This window comes from Lampris incognitus, chromosome 15 (genome assembly GCF_029633865.1).
Source record: "Lampris incognitus isolate fLamInc1 chromosome 15, fLamInc1.hap2, whole genome shotgun sequence".
Taxonomy (NCBI): domain Eukaryota; kingdom Metazoa; phylum Chordata; class Actinopteri; order Lampriformes; family Lampridae; genus Lampris; species Lampris incognitus.
Genome location: NC_079225.1, coordinates 15,658,832 through 15,679,620, shown reverse-complemented (window position 1 = coordinate 15,679,620; position 20,789 = coordinate 15,658,832). Strand labels below are relative to the sequence as shown.

The following is a 20,789-nucleotide window of genomic DNA, read 5'->3' as shown; positions in this document are numbered from 1 at the left end:
AGGTGATTGTAACAACAACGAAAACTTGGAAAATCCATAACTACAGCCTTGCAAGTTTAAACAGTAGTTTAAGTACATTTTTTGTCTTTGCACAAGTTGCAAAGATACCAGTTTGATAACTTTCAATTTTGACGTTCTTTAAGAAAAGGCACAACAAATGTCACAAGTATTTCAGTCATGATGGAATGAAGAAACACATACAGGTTTGTAACCTTCCATTAAAAAACACAATCACCATTTCAGTTCTCTGCCTGGTAGGTTTTTTTTCTTCCTCCAACCTCTTTCCCCTCCACTTATTTCTTAGTTGTAAACATAATATGCCTTCAATAAAATAGCCTACTGGAGATCTGCTCATCAGCCTCATGTTTGTTAAAATGTAATTTTTTTGTTTTTGTCAGGAAAAAGATCAGATCCGTTGTCCTTTTTTAAATTGACATAGTTTTGGAGTGCTAGATAAATTCAAGTGCTTATTTGGATTTCTTTCAGAATAAGCCTGATGCAATGAAACTAACCTTGTTTTGATGGTCGTAGTCATAGTACTGCACTCACATACTTGGTATTTCTTACAAAGTATGTGGTATCATGTATCTCATCATTTTTCTTTTATGCCCTTTTTTTTTTTCTCAACCCAAATATCAGAGTCTGTCTACAGTAACGTCTTGGATAGACTACCAGAAAATGTCATCATTGGTATGGTTAAAATCATGTTATTTTGTTTATTTGATTCTAGCGAGGTGGCTGTGGATTGGGTTTATCCATCCATCAATTATCCGAACTGCTTAGCCCTCTCTCAGGGGATGCTGGAGCCTATCCCAGCAGTCATTGGGCGGCAGGCGGGGAGACACCCTGAACAGGCTGCCAGGCCATCACACAGGGCTGACATACACATTCATACCTAGGGACAATTTAGTATGGCCAATTCACCTGATCTGCATGTCTTTGGACTGTGGAGGGAAACCGGAGCCCCTGGAGGAAACCCACGCAGACACGGAGAGAAAATGCAAACTCCACACAGAGGACGACCCGGGACGACCCCCCAAGGTTGGACTACCCCGGAGCTCAAACCCAGGACCTTCTTGCTGTGAGGCGACCACACTAACCACTGCGCCACCATGCCGCCGGATCGAGTTTATAAGTACCAATATTCAGGCAACATTGATAAAAGTCCTGACTTATTTATCACATTCACAGTATTAACAATTGCCTCTTTGTATAAACAATACTGCATAAAAGAAGCTTTAAGGTGTCTTTTTATGCAGCTTTTTTTTTTTTGAGGAGGAGGAGGAAGCCTGAACACATCTCTCTCAAAAATTCAAAGTGGAAATTGACCATTTACAGTCTGCTTATATTTTATGACAGAAACTTAAAATAGATCCTCCTCACTGCGACTGCACAGTGAGTCCAATGTTTGGTTGCTACGTGACGACAGCTGGAGCCTCGTGTTGCTAAATACAGGGAGGGTTTGTGAGTTGTTTAGTATCAAACTTTTTGGAAAGGCCTCGCAGCAGCATATTTCTGGCTTAAAGAATCCTGTGGGTGTTCATTGTTGGAATTTATTTCATGAAAAATAGTAAAGTATATGAAGTATCTACATATGATTCTTCAGACACTTTGTCATCCTCTATTACTATAGTTCTTATCATAATTTCAAAAACAGCGGAGAACCTTGATTCAATTTACACAACATCCTCTTAATATACAATGGTTGTGGCCTTGCTATCATGTTATGGATGGTGCATGTTGAGAGTTTTGATCCAATAGTCCTGGTCTCTGCTAGATCTAGTGACCCAATATTTTCCCCCCCAAACATATAATTTCACTCAAGTAGCCTGGAGGGGATATTGAGTTTGGTCATGTGTGTTTGGCCTTGTTCGGACTGCCAGCCCAAATCTGTTTTTTTGGCATATCCAGATTGTAACCATATTGATTTTTGAAAGTCTGGACAACAAGAAACCCACATGAAATGTAATTTCTAAGAGTTAAGAGTACATCTGCCATTTTACAATGCTGCGATTGCAACTATTCCCCAATCCTCTGTGAATAGTACACATGGACCATTGTAACTCCAGTTAATGTTCATGGTAACTTGCATATGAAACCGATCGTTGTTTTCGGTCATTATGCCACTGTGCTGTTTATAAGGTTTGGGATACCTGCAGTCAATTGAGACTGAAGAAGTTAATTAGATGAGTGATGAAATGTTTCTCTCAATAAACGTCATGTCCAGATGAACTGGTTCAACTTTCTGTGACATGCAGATGGGTTGTTGCTGTCTGGACACACAAATCCAATCTGATCACTTGCAAATAACAGTGCGGACAGTGTGTCTTTAAAGATCTGATTTGAGAAGCAAATCTGATTTTCCTGCAGTCTGAATAAGGACTTTGTGTATTTGTGTTTTTGTGTAATTGTAACATGCCTTCTCTTCAAGGTTAAATGCATACCCATATATACTTGTCTGTATGTAAAGCACAGAGCTTCTGAGACCATGCTGTGGTGTTAGGTGTTTGCCATCCTAATAGCCAATCATCTGCACATACCTGTGTTGTTATCTCCACCAGGCGTGGAGGTTCTCCTGTTTGGCATGAAAAACGCGCCGGCAACCTTTCAGAGGTTAATGAATTTGGTAACCTCCAGACTGCAGAACACTCACATATCTGGATGATGTGCTTTGCTATAGCAATTCGTGGTCTGATCACATCGAACACATGAGACAGCTGTTTGAGCGTCTTAAACAAGCGGGGTTGGTAATCAACTTGCCCAAATGTGAAATTGGAAAGGGGCAGGTCACATATTTGGGGCACCAGGTGGGCCAAGGTTCAGTGAGACCAAGGACTGCCAAGGTGCAGGCCATTTTAGACCTGCCTGTTCCGAAAACAAAACGCCAGCTAATACACCTTTTGGGCATGTGTGGTTTTTATAGGCGGTTTGTTCCCAACTTCGCAGCTGTGACAACACCACTAACAAACCTGTTGAAGAAGGTAGTTAAGTTGAGCTGGTCAGCGGATTGTCAGACCGCTGGAAATGGTTAAAGCTATTCTAGCTAGTGAACCAGTGCTGGTTGCTCCAGACTTCTCTGTCCCATTCAAGTTTGCAGTGGATGCTTGTGATGTTGGTGTGGGGGCGGTGGTACTACAGACTGATGGGTCAGGAATAGACAGGCCTGTTGCATATTTTTCTCAAGAAACTGAATCGCCATCAGAGGCGATATTCCACCATCGAGAAGGAGGCCCTGGCTCTTCTCCTAGCAGTCCAACACTTTGAGGGGTACGTCTCTAGTGCTGGAGCTGATCTGGTAGTCCTCACTGATCACAAACCACTTACGTTCCTGTCAAAGTTCAGAACATCCAGTCAGAGAGTGTTCCGTTGGAGTTTAATTTTACAACCATATAACCTGACGGTAGTGCATTGCCAGGCAGAGAAAATGTTATCGCGAACACCCTGTCAAGGGGATGAGCATATAGTTTGGGTATTTTTGAAAAGTTTGGGAGTGCCTTATTGGTAGTAATGCACTTGAATCAGTGGATTTAAAAAAAAAAAAGATTCGATTATAATTGTACATAGTCTTATTGTTGTTGTTTTAAGAAACGATAAAATAATAGAAAAGGATAAAACAAAAAGAACAAAAACAAATAGGTTGAAACCAGATGGGTTTTTTTTGTTTGTTTGTTTTTTTGGGGGTTTTTTTGTAAGGGGGGAGGAATGCTAGAAGTGATAGGGGTTATAGCTGCCTTTTTCCCTCTTTTCTTACTTACTTGGACTGGTTTTCATTGAGAAATGATTGGAGGTGGGGTTAAGCAGGGTTTATAAGAGGACATCACTGTGAGGTGTGGGTGTGTCTCCTGGAGTTAGTTAATGGTGGGAGGTTGCATAAATGCCTAAGGATACGCCACTCTGCAAACGTGGTACAGGTTGTGACAACCCCTCCGCTCCACTAGGGGCGCCTGTGGTTTTATGTTCCTCTTTGTCATGGAGGATCTTAGTCAGGGGTGGAGGCTCGTCATTTTGCTCATGAGCTGAGTACTGACTACCACGTTTGTTTCGTTGTTCCTTATCGTTTTTTGTTTAAATAAACGTGCTTGGGCAAAATTGCAAACTCATCTGGTCTCCCATCTTTGTCGCAGCCTACGAGCTGGGCTGTGACATTTGGAGGGGGTATTGCGTTTGATCATGTGTGTTTGTATATCTGTCCGCAGCCGATCTCACATGCTACTGGGCCTATCAGCCTAATGTAATTTTTGTGCAGTTATGACTGTGTGATCAAGAATCTCATGTGGTTGCGGTGATTCAAAACCTTTGTTCTCGCTACCGCCGCTCCCTCTCTTCATTCACTCTCCAGTTCACTCACCCAACACCGCTCTCTGTTGCTGCCCGATCTGAGTCAACCATAAATGTGTCGCGCGTGCGCACGGTTGACTTGGATCGGGCAGCGATAGCGTCAAAACATTATGTATTCAGGTATGAGTCTTGAAGGTAAACGAGAAGTTGATTGTATTTCACAAGTCAGCAAATCATTCACTGCTGATATCAGCACAGGACAACTGGTAGAACACTGGATGAACCAAAAATAATAAGCTCTGGCTTTATTTTCATAATACAATAAAGCTGGGTAAACCCATTTATGCTCTTGCATGTGCGACTCACATCTAGTTGACTGAGATTGGGCAGCGACTTGATCAAAAGTTATTGAATCAATTCAAATCAAATCAATTTTATTTGTATAGCCCAATATCACAAATTACAAATTTGCCTCAGTGGGCTTAACAGCAACACAACATCCTGTCCTTGTTCCTTATCCGATGAGAGGGTCTAACTCCCTAAAAAAAAAAACCTTTAACGGGGAGAAAAAATTGGAAGAAACCTCAGGGAGAGCAACAGCGGGGGGATCTCTCTCCCAAGACGGACAGCGTGCAATGGATGTTGTGTTCACGCAATTTACATAATACAACATTGAAAGAGGATAACAGAATTATAATATACATAACATTTATGAAGAATATGATGCACAGGATGCCAAGCAGTGTCCAGATGCCATCGGAACAGTCCAGGACCCAAGCCACGTGACCAGCATCATCATTTAAAAAAAAAAACTTATGTGAGGAGAGGAAGGGCAGGCAGCATCCAAATGGTGACCACCATCACCACGGAGACCTGGGAGGAGAACCGACTGCACATGCACACAAGGGAGACTCGCATGACACCATTCAAACACAGAAAAAGAGAAAGGAGAAGACATCATTCAGAGAAAGAGAAAAGGCATGTTAGAGAAGAAAACAGTTTGCAATAGTCATTAGTCATAATCAATTAAGTCATCAACTAGTCATAATCTATACTCTGTAATCTATACTCTATCATCTCGTCAGCAGAACAGTGGTTGGTAAATTCATTGAGACAGAAAACCAACCCGCCATCCAGTACCGGTTGTGACGCACTCAACTTAAAGGCAACTAATTGTAAGCTAAGGCAAAAAGATGAGTTTTAAGTTAGGTTTTAAAGGACTCAACAGACTCTGATTGTCTGATGGCAGCAGGCAGGTTATTCCACAACAGCGCAGCCCGATAGGAAAAGGCCCTGCCACCAGCTGACTTCTTTTTAACTTTGGGTTCTTTTTTTTCTTTTTCTTTTAAAGAATTTTGATAATCCAAAAAAAAATGGGAGTTCTAAAACAACAGCTTCCGCTAGGTTGCAGTCAAACAGGAAGTGTTGTCTATTCTTGCCGCAGCCCGATCTGAATCAGTTGTAGATGTGAGTCACTCATGCAAGAGCTTCAATGGTTTACCCAGCTTTATTATATGAAAATAAAGACGGTTAGGTTTATACAAAAAAGGTCGCATAGCAAACCTTTTTTTGGAAAGTGCAAGTTTATATTAGAGTTGGTCGCATTCGTGTGAGGGTCCGCCTAGGGGGCTGCACATCCACAGACGGACAGGTAAAACGTTTTTATTAGGTAGATTTTTTTTTTTTTTTTTTAGCTTGAGTGCTGCATATTAACTTTTTTCCATATTTCCCATTCAGTCAACTTGGGCGCTGCATAAAAGTTTTATAATGGCAGGAAAAACACTGGTTATTTTGTCCATGCGTGCGTGTGTCTGTCCGCTGTTAATCTTGCATACTACTGGGCCCATCAACCTAAAAAAATGTGTGCACAGTTATGACTGTATGGTCAAGGATGTCTCGTGGTTGTGGTAATTCAAAGACTTAGAAAAAGTGTTAACTCCTCAGCTGTTTTTTTTTTTTTTGCCTAAGTCTCACTGGAGAAGGGGCGATATGCAGGCAGTGCTGGCTCCATAGATTCCCTTCTCCTGGTAGGTGAAAAAAGGGGTGGTTTGTCATCAAGTCCAAGCACCGGTGAAGGGGAGATGCATCTGCACTCTACTTAAACCCCTTTTTTACAAAGGCAGTTTGAGAGCTGGTTCGGCTCCAGTGTCTAATCTCAAACAAGTTCTTCGCAGTTTAACGGATAAAGAACTGGCTCTCGGCCAGGAAAACTGGTTCCATAGTGGCACCAACTCTACTGGGCTAGAATTAAAAAACGCTTTTGTCAGGGGCTGGGTGCGGGATTATCGTGACCAACAAGACCAATAGGGGATGCATTACTTGGCAGCATCAATCGGTTCTGTCAAATAATATATGCATATGACACTTCAAATCAAAATACGATAGGAATCAAATGATTTTGTCAGCACGTACTTTATTTGATTGACTTTGACAGTGAATTTGAAACCCCACATTCTTTTTTCCGCATGTAAAAACCTAATTTTAATATAACTATCTGAAATCCTGTGCTGAACAACACATCTACAAACACCAAAGAGTTTGCACTAAGAAATATTGAGAGATTAATCAGGAAAACTTGTACATTTCAGACAAGTGAACAAGGCAGATAATCACAGGTTCTGTTAATTTTTTAATGGACATGAGTTATGATATTTAAACTAACCATCCATCAACAGGGAAATAAAAGCCTCTTGTCTACGAGACCAGTCTCTTGAGAGAGCGCCAGCCAGCTCACAACGGGGTCTGTGAGCGTGACTGGATTGGCTGGTTGCCAGTTTGTAGCGCTTCTCAACTCCGAAAACTTTGGAGCAAATTTTCGTTTCACCATCAATTTTCGTAAAATTACCAGTATTCAAAATCTGCACAGTTGATTTCTCATATCAAAAATTCTCAGACGTAAATTTAATGCTGAAAAAGCATACGACATTTGTAAAAAATCAAAATCTAAACAGTTGATTTCTCGCCCCATCTTCGGAGACGTATCATTGGCGGTAATTTGGGATCGAGTATGACTGTCCTCCCTCTGGGTCCTTTTGGGTCTTCAGATAGGCGTAGAGGCCGATCCTGGAGCTACTTAATGGTAGAACTTCTGCGCCTGACAGCTTTTGTGGAGAGGCTGATGCGCCTGCAGCCACCACACGGTCCTTGGCAGGGGGTGGCCAGAGTCCAATGGCATGGAGAACCAAGACATGGAGAACCCTCTGTTGCAGCCTTCATCCGCCTTCACTGCCATTGTGACCTGGAGACATCTTCCACCAGTTCCACCGTTGAGGTCTTTTTGTCGGAGATGTATAGACATATACAATGATGTGGCTCTCTAGCCAGCTCTGACCCGTGGAAAACTCGTTCTTATGTTCACAAGTTGAACCAGGTGTGAACCGGTACTAGCATTAGTTAGTGGAAAGGGGGTATGAGTGCAGTCTTCAAGTTAAATAGTTTACCCATGTTGACATAGTTATTCAGTTGATTTATTTATATAGGCTTATGTTTGATGTTCTTCTGCAAAGCTTATCTAAACAGCATCAATAAGTTTATTATGTGCACTTTCAGGAAGTATTTTTGTTTAACAGTGGTGTCTAGGCTTACTCATAATGTGGACTACATTTGCATTTCTAATTTCAAGATTTAAATGTCCATTTCACACGGGATTAGGGTTTCCAGGATCCCATCTTTAGTTTCCTGATTAAGGTATGTTTTTGTCACACTCAAATTGGGTAAAATGGTTTTTTCCATTAAATGGGAAAATACATATTTACAGCCTACAGTTACAGCGTAATATTTTTTCTTCTTTTAATTTTAATATTTTTTTCTCTTAAATATTTTAAATGCTTTCCTGTTTGCTTCTTTTCTTGTCCATAACTTCATTTGAGATGGTGTAAGTGGAATTACTTTTTGTCCTCACCAAAGCAACCCTAGGGATGTGTATACTGACGCATCCATTTCTGAAAGGCAAAAATAGCTTTGAATTGGGAAAAGTATCCGCATGTCAGACTGTATCTAACCGGGTCTGACTATCTCTTCCCCCAGGAGGCCAGGGACGACTTCACATGAATAGAGAGCTTTTTCCAGATACACTTGGGCTTCAAACATCACGTGGAAAATAGAAATCAAACATGCATAGACTCTTTTTTTTTTTCAAAGCAATGTATAAGTTATGTATGGAAGTACTGACGGTTAAGTTTCATTCATTCACTCATTCATTTATTCAACCTTTATTTATACTCTGAGAGATCATTGAGGGCGACTCTCACTTACTATGATGTCGAGTCAATTACAAAAGCAATAAGGGAAAACGACAACAAAGAGAGAAAAGGCCAGACCACAGCTATAAAAAGCTATCCAGTTTTTCCGATAAGGGAAGATAATTTGGTAGCTAAGATGATTTAAATGTAAAATAAAATACAGTTGCGTAAAACAATTACAAATGGAGGATGAGAGGTTTAAGATCAAATTTCTGAAATGGCCAAAAGGAATAAGTGTGTTGATTTTTAGGAGGTGCTGTATTTTGTTCCAGGAGTTATGTGCACTAAAAGTAAAAGCAGTCTTTCCAAGTTCAGTCTTAATTTATAGAACATAAAGCAAGAGCCAGTCAGTAAAGTGGGTCTGATAAAGACCACCTGAGTGACAGTATTGCTGCAAGGTAATATGGTGATTTTCCAGTCAGGGCTTTATAGATAAAAAGATAACGGTGGGAATCATGTCTCTTGGAGAGAAGACCACCGAACCCTATCATGTAAAATACAATGACGTGTACTGTAGACATCAGCAGTAATAAATCTCAAGGCAGTGTGATAAACAGAGTCCAGAATTTGTAAGCGTGGAGGCCACTCCATAAGTTAGGGGGTTATCCTACTCAAACTAAGAGTTTGTATTTATATAGCTCCTTTTTTAAAACAAAGTTCTGCACAAGATACAGATCCAGAAAAAAATAAACATACACTTACAGTTATATACAGAAAAGTAAAAATTACAGCCCCATTACAGGGAAGTCAAATCTGTAGAAATGGGGTTTGAAAAGTTTTTTTAAGCTGTTTAGACTCAGCTGATCTAACGGGGGGAGGGGGGGGGCGCTATTCCAGAGGGACCTGGCCCCAACGGCAAAAGAACAGTCATCCTTGGTTTGCGAAGGGAGTGGGGTATACATAAGAGACTCTGGTTGGGGCGGCACAATGGCCTAGTGGTTAACACTTTTGCCTCATAGCAAGAAGGTCCTGGGTTTGAACCCCAGGCCGCCCCAGGTCCTTTCTGTGTGGAGTTTTCATGTTCTCCCCGTGTCTGCACCGGTTACCTCCCACCATCAAAAAGTCATCCATGTTAGGGTTAATACTCCTGCCTGTGCCGCTGACCAAGGCAATGGAAAGAAGAACTGGAGTTGGTCCTCGGGCGCTGCAGCTGCCCACTGCTCCTATACAATAGGATGGATTAAATGCAGAAAACAAATTTCATTGTAATCGTACAATGGAAAAACAGTGGCTTTCTGTGAATGGCCTAGAGTTGGAGTAAGAATGCAAAAGTTCAGAAATGTATAAAGGGGCAAGACCATGTAGGGCCTTATATATATATATATATATATATATATATATATATATATATATATATATATATATATATATATACACACATACACGCACATACGTATATATGTTTGTGTGTGTGTGTGTGTATAAAACTTTGTTAAACGAAACACTCAATGGTACGGAAAAGTGCTCAACAAATAAGGAGCAAAATAATCCAGTGAATCAAGTAAATTCTTTGTGAGACCGTACAAGCCTGTTTTCATGCCATAAGCAATCATCAGCTGTCAGTCTTAGATCCCATATCACACACACACACACACACACACACACACAAATATATGTATATACTTAGCACAAAAAGTATGGAAATTTGTGTTTGATAGATAATTTCTTGTTGTAACAATACTTCTTGGCAATATATCTTATACTGTTGGAAAGCCTGTTTATTTCCCTTTTAAATGGGGCCACATTTGTAAGGAACATGCATTTGTGGGATGAGCAGCAGAGCTGAGTATGTGGGTTGCACCCATGAAAAATTTGCCAAATCTTCTCTGCCAATGCCGAACAGCTTATTTTGCTGTTGCTATTGACTCTTGTTTTGAGCTTCTGGTACCCCAGGTGCTGACAAACGGGTGCCTGATATAAGATTTATTGCCAAGAAGCATTGTTACAACAAAGAAATAATCTACTAAACGCAAATTTCCTTACTTTTTGTGCTAAGTTTATATATCTATATATATATATCTATATATATCTATATATATATCTATATATATATTCCACCCCACCTCCTTTTCTCCCTAATTGTATCCAGCCAATTACCCTATTTTCTGAGCAGTCCCGGTCGCTGCTCCACCCCATCTGCCGATCTGGGGAGGGCTGCAGACTACCACACACCTCCTCCGAGTCGCCAGCCGCTTCTTTTCACCTGACAGTGAGGAGTTTAGCCAGGGGGACGTAGTGCGTGGGAGGATCACGCTATTCCCACCAGTTCCCCCTCCCCCCTGAACAGGCGCCCCGACTGACCAGAAGAGGCGCTAGTGCAGCAACCAGGACACATACCCACATCTGGCTTCCTACCCGCAGATAGACAGAATTGTGTCTGTAGGGATGCCCGACCAAGCCGAAGGTAACACGGGGGTTCGAACCAGTGATCCCTGTGTTGATAGTCAACGAAATAGACCGCCAGGCCACCAGATGCCCAGACCCCCTACTCTTTAAGATAAGTGCCATGGGATCTATAATGACCACAGTGAGTCAGGACCTTGGTTTAACGTCTCATCCAAAGGACGGCATCTCCTACAGTACAGTGTCCTTGTCACTGCACTGGGGCATTGGGAAGACTACCCCCTACTGACCCACCAACACTACTTCCAGCAGCAACTCCGTTTTCTCAGGAGGTCTCCTATCCAAGTACTAGCCAAGCCCTTGCTTAGCTTCTGTCATTCGGCAGAGCCAGGGTACATGTTGGTATCGCTGATGACAAGGAATTTTGGGGGGGGGGGGTTACATCTAAAGGACAAGAGGACAGGCGCTTACGGGATACAGGGGCAATGAGATTGTGCCGAGAGATCGGGAAGGAATTGGACAAGAGTAGGTCAGTAAACTGATAAATCAGAGGAAATATTAGCAATGTTAAAATTGGAATGAATGTTATTGATTTTGTCAACAAAGGAAGACAAAAAATGTTCACAGTATACTTGGGAGGAGGTAGATACAGCAGGATGTACAGGGTTTACAAGCTGGTCAATGGCTTTAAACAGGAACCTCGGATTATGTTAGACCTGCAATGTAGACAGTTCTCGCCTCTTTGATGTTTTGGTTGAGTATGGACAGCAGTTCTTTCAGACGGAGGAGATGGGCCCTGAGTTTGGATTTCTTTCACCTACGCTCCACTCATCTGACTTCCCTTTTCAGATGATGAATGTTGTCGTTAATTTAGGAGCAAGGGTTAGTTGATGAAAACGACCTGGTGTAGTGTAGGGAGCTGTGGTTTCTAGTGCAGAAGCACGCTGAACATTGAACCAGGTTACAAGATCATTAACATTGGAGGTAGGGATGTCTCAATCTGATCCACATTATTGTTATCAGGTTGATACTGGCCCAGAATTCTGGATTGGATATCAGATGGAGGGGAAAAAAAAGATCCGATACGTCGTCGTCGTTGGCGTCTCTCGTGTCCGAGGATCCATTCCAAGAGATAGAAAAACTCATGGAGCCATTCGCTAAAGCCTTGATTAAAAGTGGTGATCAGATCGCGACACTGGTCCACACTCTTTGGCCTGGGAGGATCTAGTTCCGTGGCAACACAAGAGTGAAGATGATGGGATTCGCCACAGGTTGCACCCAAGTGATGGTCGGATTGGGAGTCCGGACTGCCCACTTGTTAGGCATTTACGAGCCAGGGATGTGTGGGATTTTTATAACAGCCAGTCTGCGGTCCCGTTAGGCTTTAGCCAGCTGAGTGCTGCCCAGGTTACGCCAACTCCACAAGTGAAGTCCGGTCAATACCACGAGGAGGGGCCTATCCGGGGTTTGTCGCGCATGCAGGAATCGGTACCCTGAACCTTTCAACCTACATCCCATGACGCTTCAGCTACCCTATCCGATACAAACGATGGGGAAATCTAGCTTAAACCATCGCCTAAATGCTTGTATATTGTATCTTCTTCTTAATCTTTTTCTTCATCTTTTTCTTCTTTTGACTTCTTTCTGGTTTTCTTCTTCATTTTAACACTTTCCGTGCTGCGCACTTCCGTTTAAGCGGCGCAACGTGTCAAGGGATAACAACAGTAGTAGCCAATTAGTCACGTGTGTGAGCATTAACTACCTGTGGAATAGTCATGTCAGTAGTGTGGAAGTATTTCAACCTTAAAGAGGAAAAAAAAATCCAACAACCGATTGCAAAATTTGCAATGCAAATGTTTCGAGGGGTGGCAGCGCTGTTGGTCGGTTTAACACCACAAACTTAATCAAGCATTTGGAAAAACACCACACGGAACACCACCAGGAATTTCTGCATGCAGCGGCTGCAAAGAAAAGCAAAACGCCCCAACAGCAGACATTGATGGACTCAATAAAAAGGCAAGAGAAACTGCCCTCAGACGGCAACAAGGCGAAATCGATAACGGAGAAACTTTGTTGTCCTGGACAACCAACCCCTTTCGGTGAAAGAAAATGTGAGGTTTCGATGCTTAATTGAGCAACTCAAGCCTTGCTAGACTCTGCCCAGTCGCCATTATATAACGGAAAAGGCCATCCCTCATATGCACATCGAAGTTTGCAATTTTCTGTCCAAACTGTTGGAGAATGTAGGCACGGTTAGTTTCACAACAGACATCTGGCGCGCAGACGTGAGTCCAGTGTCCTTGAGTCTGTGCATTGGATAGATTCGGATTTTACCTTTAAAAAAGCGGTGTTACATGCCCGAGAGTTTCGTGGCTCGCACACGGGATTCCGTTATGGCAGCCATTGAGGAAATACTGCGTGAATGGAAGATTAGTAAAAACAAAGTACATTTAGTTTTAAGGGATAATGCACAAAATATGAAGAAGGCTATGGATCAACTTGGCATGGCGAGTTTAGGATGCTTCGCGCACACACTGCAGCTAATTGTGCATGAGGGACTGTTGTCGCAGCACAGTGAAAGTGATGCACTGGCCAATGGGAGAAAAATAGTAGGCCACTTCAAACACTCGCCCCTTGCCTAGTCACGGTTAGAAGACATCCAAGCAGAGCTAAATATGCAGCCTAAGCATCTGCAGCAGGATGTCCAAACTAGGTGGAACGGCACCCAGTACATGATTGAAAGCCTCATTGCACAGAAACGGGCACTGTCTGCATATATGGCTGAATACGACCTGCCAGCCACACTAACAGCAAACCAGTAGGACCTATTGGAGAAGGCTTCCATGGTTCTGATACGTTCTGAGGAGATGACAAGGGAGGTGAGTGCCTCCTCCACATCTGTAGCTGATGTCATCCCCATTGTGGGTGTCCTCAGTCCGGAAAACGTGTTCTCGGTCGGGAAAACGAGGGGAAAAGTGTTCTCGGTCGGGAAAACAAGGCTGACCAGGGGATTAAGACAATGAAAAGTACCTTCCTTGACGCAGTCAGCGGACGTTTTAACGACATGGAGTCCGAACCATTATACTCGGTTGCAACTCTGCTAGAGCCACGTTACAAAGACAGGTAAGGGAATTTCTGTTAGCCTAATCTGATTCAACTTTGTGTGTGTGTGTGTGTGAGAGAGAGAGAGAGAGTGTATGGAATTTCCACTACCATTTCATTGTTTTCACATATCAAGTATAAGAGCAGACAAATAATTGACATTAAAGAAATTATTTGACTATTAATATTTGCTATATTTTATCTTTGGGCAGCACAGTGGTGCAGTGGTTAGCGCGGTCGCCTCACAGCAAGAAGGTCCTGGGTTTGAGCCCCGGGGTAGTCCAACCTTGGGGGTTGTCATCCTCTTTGTGGAGTTTGCATGTTCTCTCCGTGTCTGCATGGGTTTCCTCCGGGTGCTCCGGTTTCCTCCCACAGTCCAAAGACATGTAGGTCAGGTGAATCGGCCGTACTAAATTGTCCCTAGGTTTGAGTGTGTGTGTGTGTGTGTGTGTGTGTGTGTGTGTGTGTGTGTGTGTGTGTGTGTGTGTGTGTGTGTGTGTGTGTGTGTGTGTGTGTGTGTGTGTGTCGGCCCTGTGATGGACTGGCGGCCTGTCCAGGGTGTCTCCCTGCCTGCCGCCCAATGACTGCTGGGATAGGCTCCAGCATCCCCGCGACCCTGAGAGCAGGATAAGCGGTTTGGATAATGATGGATATTTTATCATACCAGGTACTTAACAAATGCAGACACTTTGAGACTTGGAAAGGAAGCATTATTGGCAGAGGTAGGGAAGATGGAGGAAGTGTTGAAGACCACCTGAAACTACAACCTCCAAGCCAGCAGACCAGACTCCACGGATGGAGGCTGCAGGCACAGCTACCAGCAGCCTTGGCAGTGTCTTTGATGAAATCCTGGAGGAAAGCATGGTATTACCTGGTCCTGGGATAACCACAAGTGCACAAATTCAAGTGAAGACCTACCTCAGTGAGGCAACTATTCCATGGTCGGACAATCCCTTGCTTTACTGGAAAGCCAACCAACCTGGACTGCCATCCTTGGCAGCCACGGCAGCTAAATGTCTCTGTGCTCCCTGCACAAGTGTAGAGAGTGAGAGGCTCTTTAGCACCGGCTCAACTATTACTGATGTAAGAAGGAGCAGGCTGACAGTGGAGACCGCTGAAAAGCTTATGGTCCTAAAGAAGAATCTGCTCCTCATGGTTATGTGAGCAAAATTAATATGTTCAAGAGCTTTGCTACAGAGAAATGGCACCTGTGAAAGTGATTTTTTTTGTTTTATTTTTACAATTGTTAAAAATAAAGCAGCTAGGTCAGTAAGGTCAGTTTAAACTGTTTGTTAATGTTATTTATTTGGAATGTTATACATATTTAAGTTGTGTTTTACAGTGCCATTTGCACATGGCTGCACTGTAAGGGATAGTTTTGGATTATTTTTTTTTAATACTGAATGCTGTTTAAATTTTGACTTTAAACCTGTTGGTCGGTTTAAGTACTGCAGTACCTGGTTTTTTTTGTGTTTTTTTTGTTTGTGTTTTTTGTTGTTGTTTTTTTTGTAGTGTTTGAATAAAGGGTGGCAGTTCTTTCATAACCTAGTATTTGTTTGTTCTCCATTTGAGTGAGATGTTTTTAGGTGGGTAACTGGCTGCCATAAGCAAAGTGCTTCCATGTATTTTATTATTATTATTATTATTATTATTATTATATGTACATGCAGGTGGCTTGCGTGACAGAGGAAGATGCAGAGGACAGGAAGCGATGGAAACAGATGATCCGCTGTGGCGACCCCTAACGGGAGCAGCTGAAAGTAGTAGTAGTAGTAGTAGTAGTAGTACAAGAGTACACAAAATATTGGGTTGATATTGGTATCGGCAGATGGCCAAAACTGTGGTATCGGAAGTGAAAAAGTGATATCGGGGCGTCTCTAATTGGAGGAGTCAGGTGGGGGGTATAGGAATTGGAGAAACAGGACTAAAAAAGTAGCTGCAGAATTGCCGCTGAAGAAGCGAGTGTACTGTGCACTTCTGCAGTTGAGCAGAAGACTGAAGCATGGTGTCAAAAACAATGCATTTTGCAAAGTCTTGTTTTGATTTGATTTGATAGTGAAATTACATTCTGCATTTAACCCATCCTAGCTGTGTAGCTAGCAGCAGTGGGCAACTCCAGTTCGTCTTGCTATGCCTCGGTCAGGGGCACAGACAGGAGTATTAACCCTAACATGCATGTCTTTTTGATGGTGGGGGTAACTGGAGCACCCGGAGAAAACCCACCGCAGACACGGGGAGAACATGCAAATTCCACATAGAGGACGACCTGGGATGACCCCCAAGTTTAGACAATCCCGGGGTTCGAACCCAGGACCTTCTTGCTGTGAGACGACGGCGCTAACCACTGTGCCGCTGTGCCGCCCTAAGTCTTCGGTGTAATTGATATATATTAGTATTTTGTTTTATTTTATTTAATTGTTTTTCCCTGTATTGTCTATTTTGTATTGTGTATTCAGTATTGTGTTTTCCCTGGTAAAATAAAGGCTGATGATAACATGCAAAACCTTTGTAATCTATATGAACTAGAGTGCAGTAAATGTAACAACACTGAAGCAATATTTAATCAAAGAATCTCAGCATAAATAAAATGATAAAAAGCTCAAAGTGTGATGTTGAATTGAATGAATACATACTGTAGATTTTTTAATTGTATGATTTACATATGCAAAAAACTAACACCATTTCATCTGCAAAATCCAATTGAGATATCACATTTATTTATTATTTTTTAATTCACAATTATTTTGATACCTCAAGTAAAATTACATGAAATACTCCGCCAAAGTGAATGGGACATGTAAATTGTAGCCCAAGTCCCCCACGTTATCTTCTTTAGGATAATTTGACATGCATAACTTTATCTTGACCTGGCCAAGTAGTATATGTAATAATGTAGCTCTGATGTCATTGTTGCCTGATTTGGCTCCCCTGATTTTGGAAGGCTTGGGGAATTTTGCAACAAATGAAGGCTAGGGCTAAGTTTATACCTCATTTAATTCATTAATCTAAATAAGGAGAGGTCCTGCAGCATGCTTTTAAGAGGAAATAAACTGAAGCTCTGCAAATGGAGAAGAGCATTACTTAATCTCTAGGTGCTTTCAGCAGGTGGTATTCTATATCGCCAAGGTTTTTCCTGTCTCACAAATGTCTTTTGGTGGTGCGTAGCGTGTGTGTGAAGCACTCGCCAGCAGGGACCAGGACCCCTCTCCAGTTTGGGCTCCAAAACTCTTAATAGGTTTACAGGAGGACTCGGTTGTTAATACAAGCATTATTGGTTGTAGATGTACACCCTGCCTGCAAACACCGAACTCTCTTGTTATAGATGGCGTACGAATGAGTGCATAGGCCAGTGTTGTACTGTACTGACCCTCTCTTACTGAGGTAAAAGTACTTGTAAGTATTTGCTAAGTAGATGGCTATTATCCCTAGATCACTAAACATATATTGCCCTCATTTGGGCTTTTAACCATTCAAAATGGCGTTTCAGATGGTTTTTATGAATTTGAGCAGATTCCATCCACGGTGCGCTACACACACAGCAGCTAGCTAGGTATCTCCCTTAGGTTTAGGTTGAACTTGCAATATAGCCTTTGTCGCCAGCTGTTAAGTTGGTAAAACTGGTTACTGCCTCTTTTTTTTCTAAGTTGGTCCCCCTAATTTGTCTTTGATGGCCCATAGAATATAATAAAACATCCATCCATCCATTATCCAAGCTGCTTATCCTGCTCTCAGGGTCATGGGGGTGCTGGAGCCCATCCCAGCAGGCATTGGGCGGCAGGCAGGCCTTCACAGGGGCTAATAAAACATAGTAAAATAATAATTATGTTTATATTTTTTTATTTGATTATATTATAATAAAATAATATAATCAAATAAATAAATGTAAACATAATAAAATAACATAATAAAACAATCTAATATAATAAATTCATTTTTGTAGCCAACGAATAAAAATGTCAGTGCATGAAAAACCCTGATCACATGTCACTCAATCGATGAGGCTGTATTTTCCATTTGCTACTGTAGGTTGCAAACCTTCATTGTCCATGTTCAAATCCGATACTGCATTGAACACATGGACTTATTCCAGCCCTCACACTTAAGTTTTCCATCCCGTATGCACGATCAAGTCATGCTTGCTTTTGTACTAATAAAGGAAGAATTTTTACTGTCTTACTAACCCAGAGTATGCTCTAGAGGTGTATCATGGTGTTTCATATAGCTTTTCTTTTGTTGCTGTTTGACTCTACAACATGGAATGTTCCATGATGCATTGCTTTGGTGAAAGGAAGGTAAAAGGAACTACTACTGGACATGCAGTCTGGGTCTAGTTACACCAGTTCCCATTGGTCTGACCTGTCAGTTGCGTCAGTACTTTTAATAGTTCTTAGCACCACTGGAACATTTTCATTAGGTGTGAAGCAGTAGGAATTTTTTGGCAGTGGTCGTCTGTGCTTTCTTCCTGTGCCACATTCTTTTTCTGGGTGTATGTCTGTGTGGTTGCATAATGTGAAAATGTGTTGCCTCTCACGAAGAAACTGCACCTTGACACACCTTGTTCCCATTCCACTCCGTTCATGTTAACATTTCCTCTGAAGCAGCAGACTGCATGTGTGTTTGTTTGCCTTTGTGTGCATGCGATTGTGCTGTATGGGGGGGTAAGAGTTAGGAACATTCCAAGGGACCCTGACTGACATGGGCCTGGAAAAAAAATCTTAGTTTTGTCAACGTGATATCAAGGGGTCCAGATTCCCTGGCAGCACCCCTGTGTATATGTGTTTGTTGCAGACAGGTTACAGATTTATCCTCTTTAATCCCCTTGTAGTCAAGACAACCCAAGGCCCAACCAAGTTCAGACCAAGTCTTTATGGGGGCGAGTCCGAGTCAAGTCCTAGACTGATGCTTATGTAGTCTGAGTCAAGTCCAGGACTTGGCGGTGATGAGTCCGCAACGCTGCTTCTTTGGACACTTTTAAATAACTCATGAAAATGTATTTGTTCACCAAGGCCTATGATCTCTAGTCACTTCTATTATCCCTAGCAATCTCTTTTTTTGGGGGGGGGGTATTGTATTCGTCCAATCACCCTACTCTTCCGAGCCGTCCCGGTCACTGCTCCACCCTCTCTGCCGATCTGGGGAGGGCTGCAGACTACCACATGCCTCCTCCGATACATGTCAATACACGTGGAACCTCCAGCCGCTTCTTTTCACCTGACAGTGAGGAGTTTCGCCAGGGGGACGTAGCGCATGGGAGGATCACACTATTCCCCCCAGTTCCCCCTCCCCCCCGAACAGGCACCCTGACTGACCAGAGGAGGCGCTAGTGCAGCGACCAGGACACATACCCACATCCGGCTTCCCACCCGCAGACACGGCCCATTGTGTCTGTAGGAACACCCGACCAAGCCGGAGGTAGCATGGGGATTCGAACCGGTGAGCCCCGTGTTGGTAGGCAATGGAATAGACCGCTTTGCTACCCGAACGTCCCCATCCCTGGCAATCTTTGCTGTTTTTATTTTCTGTTATTATTTGTTTTGTCTGCTCCACTATGTGTACAGCATCCTTGGATCCCTTGAAAGACGCTATATAAATTTAAGTTGGTGGTGGTGTTGGTGTTAGCAGTAGCAGCACCCGTGCAGTACAGTTTTGCGTGTGTGTGAGACAGATCCGCTTGTTTGTGGGAAGTAAGAGTGGCACATCGCTATTCTACTTGGTAGTTGTGGTCTATTGTGCGATTTGAAAATCATGTCCCCAGCTGCATAGACTCCATACATCCATCACCAATTCCCACAATCCCTTGGGAGTCCTCCGCTCAGTGTGAGTGTGGATTTTTGGCACAAAATCACATTAAGAATACTACCTGCAGCATCCTCCACGTCTCCACTGCTGAAGACTTAATCCGTGTCAGCACAGAAGGCTGCCCATTGTAGGAATTCAGCCCTGGCCAGGTAGCAGCGAAATGGATGTCTTCTTCGGGGCCAAATAGGAAAGAAGTGCTAGCAGACATGCTAGATCAGTGAGACACGCGCACCCACACACACACACACACACGATTTTCCCTGCTCATTTGAAGCGTAATATTGATGTTTTGTATGTCCCTGTAATTTACCGTTGTGGGCAAATAAAGAAAATGTTTGTCTGAAAACATTTCTTGTTAAGGTTTGGATTTTTTGTGCCCTCTATCCAACATTAATGTCCTTTGTCAGTCACATACCTGTTTAGTCACGTACCTGTTAAGGGCGACATGGTGGCGCAGTTTTTAGCGCGGTTGCTTCACAGTAAGAATATCCTGGGTTTGAGCCCCAGAGTAGTCCAACCTTAAGGGGTCGTCCCGGGTCGTCCTCTGTGTGGAGTTTGCATGTTCTCCTCGTGTCTTTGTGGGTTTCCTCCAGGGGCTCCAGTTTCCTCCCACAGTCCAAAAACGGGTAGGTCAGGCGAATCGGCCATACTAAATTGTCCCTAGGTGTGAATGTGTGTGTGTGTGTGTGTGTGTGTGTTGGCCCTGTGATGGCCTGGCGGCCTGTCCAGGGTGTCTCCCCGCCTGCCGCCCAATGACTGCTGGGATAGGCTCTAGCAACCCCGCCACCCTGAGAGCAGGATAAGCGGTTTGGATAATGGATGGATGGATGGATACCTGTTTAAGTGAAGAACTGCACTACTTGTGGTTGTTTTTAGAGATGGTAACAGACGTTTTATACTCGTACTACAATTTTGTAGCCTGTGATACAAAACTATCAAACCTTTGTAGCACCAGTGCTATGTGCAAAAAAGTTAACAATACAACAATAAATGTTTCTTAGGTCTTGTTGAAAGTATAAAGCTTTC

The 20,789-nt window shown here is 42.8% G+C and overlaps 1 protein-coding gene across 2 annotated transcripts in view; it reads left to right on the top strand.

The window, feature by feature from the left end:
* The window catches only part of ppp2r5a (protein phosphatase 2, regulatory subunit B', alpha isoform), an 83,003-nt gene that overhangs the window by 14,467 nt on the left and 47,747 nt on the right, over positions 1 to 20,789 (top strand). The gene's annotated exons all lie outside the window — the stretch shown is intronic.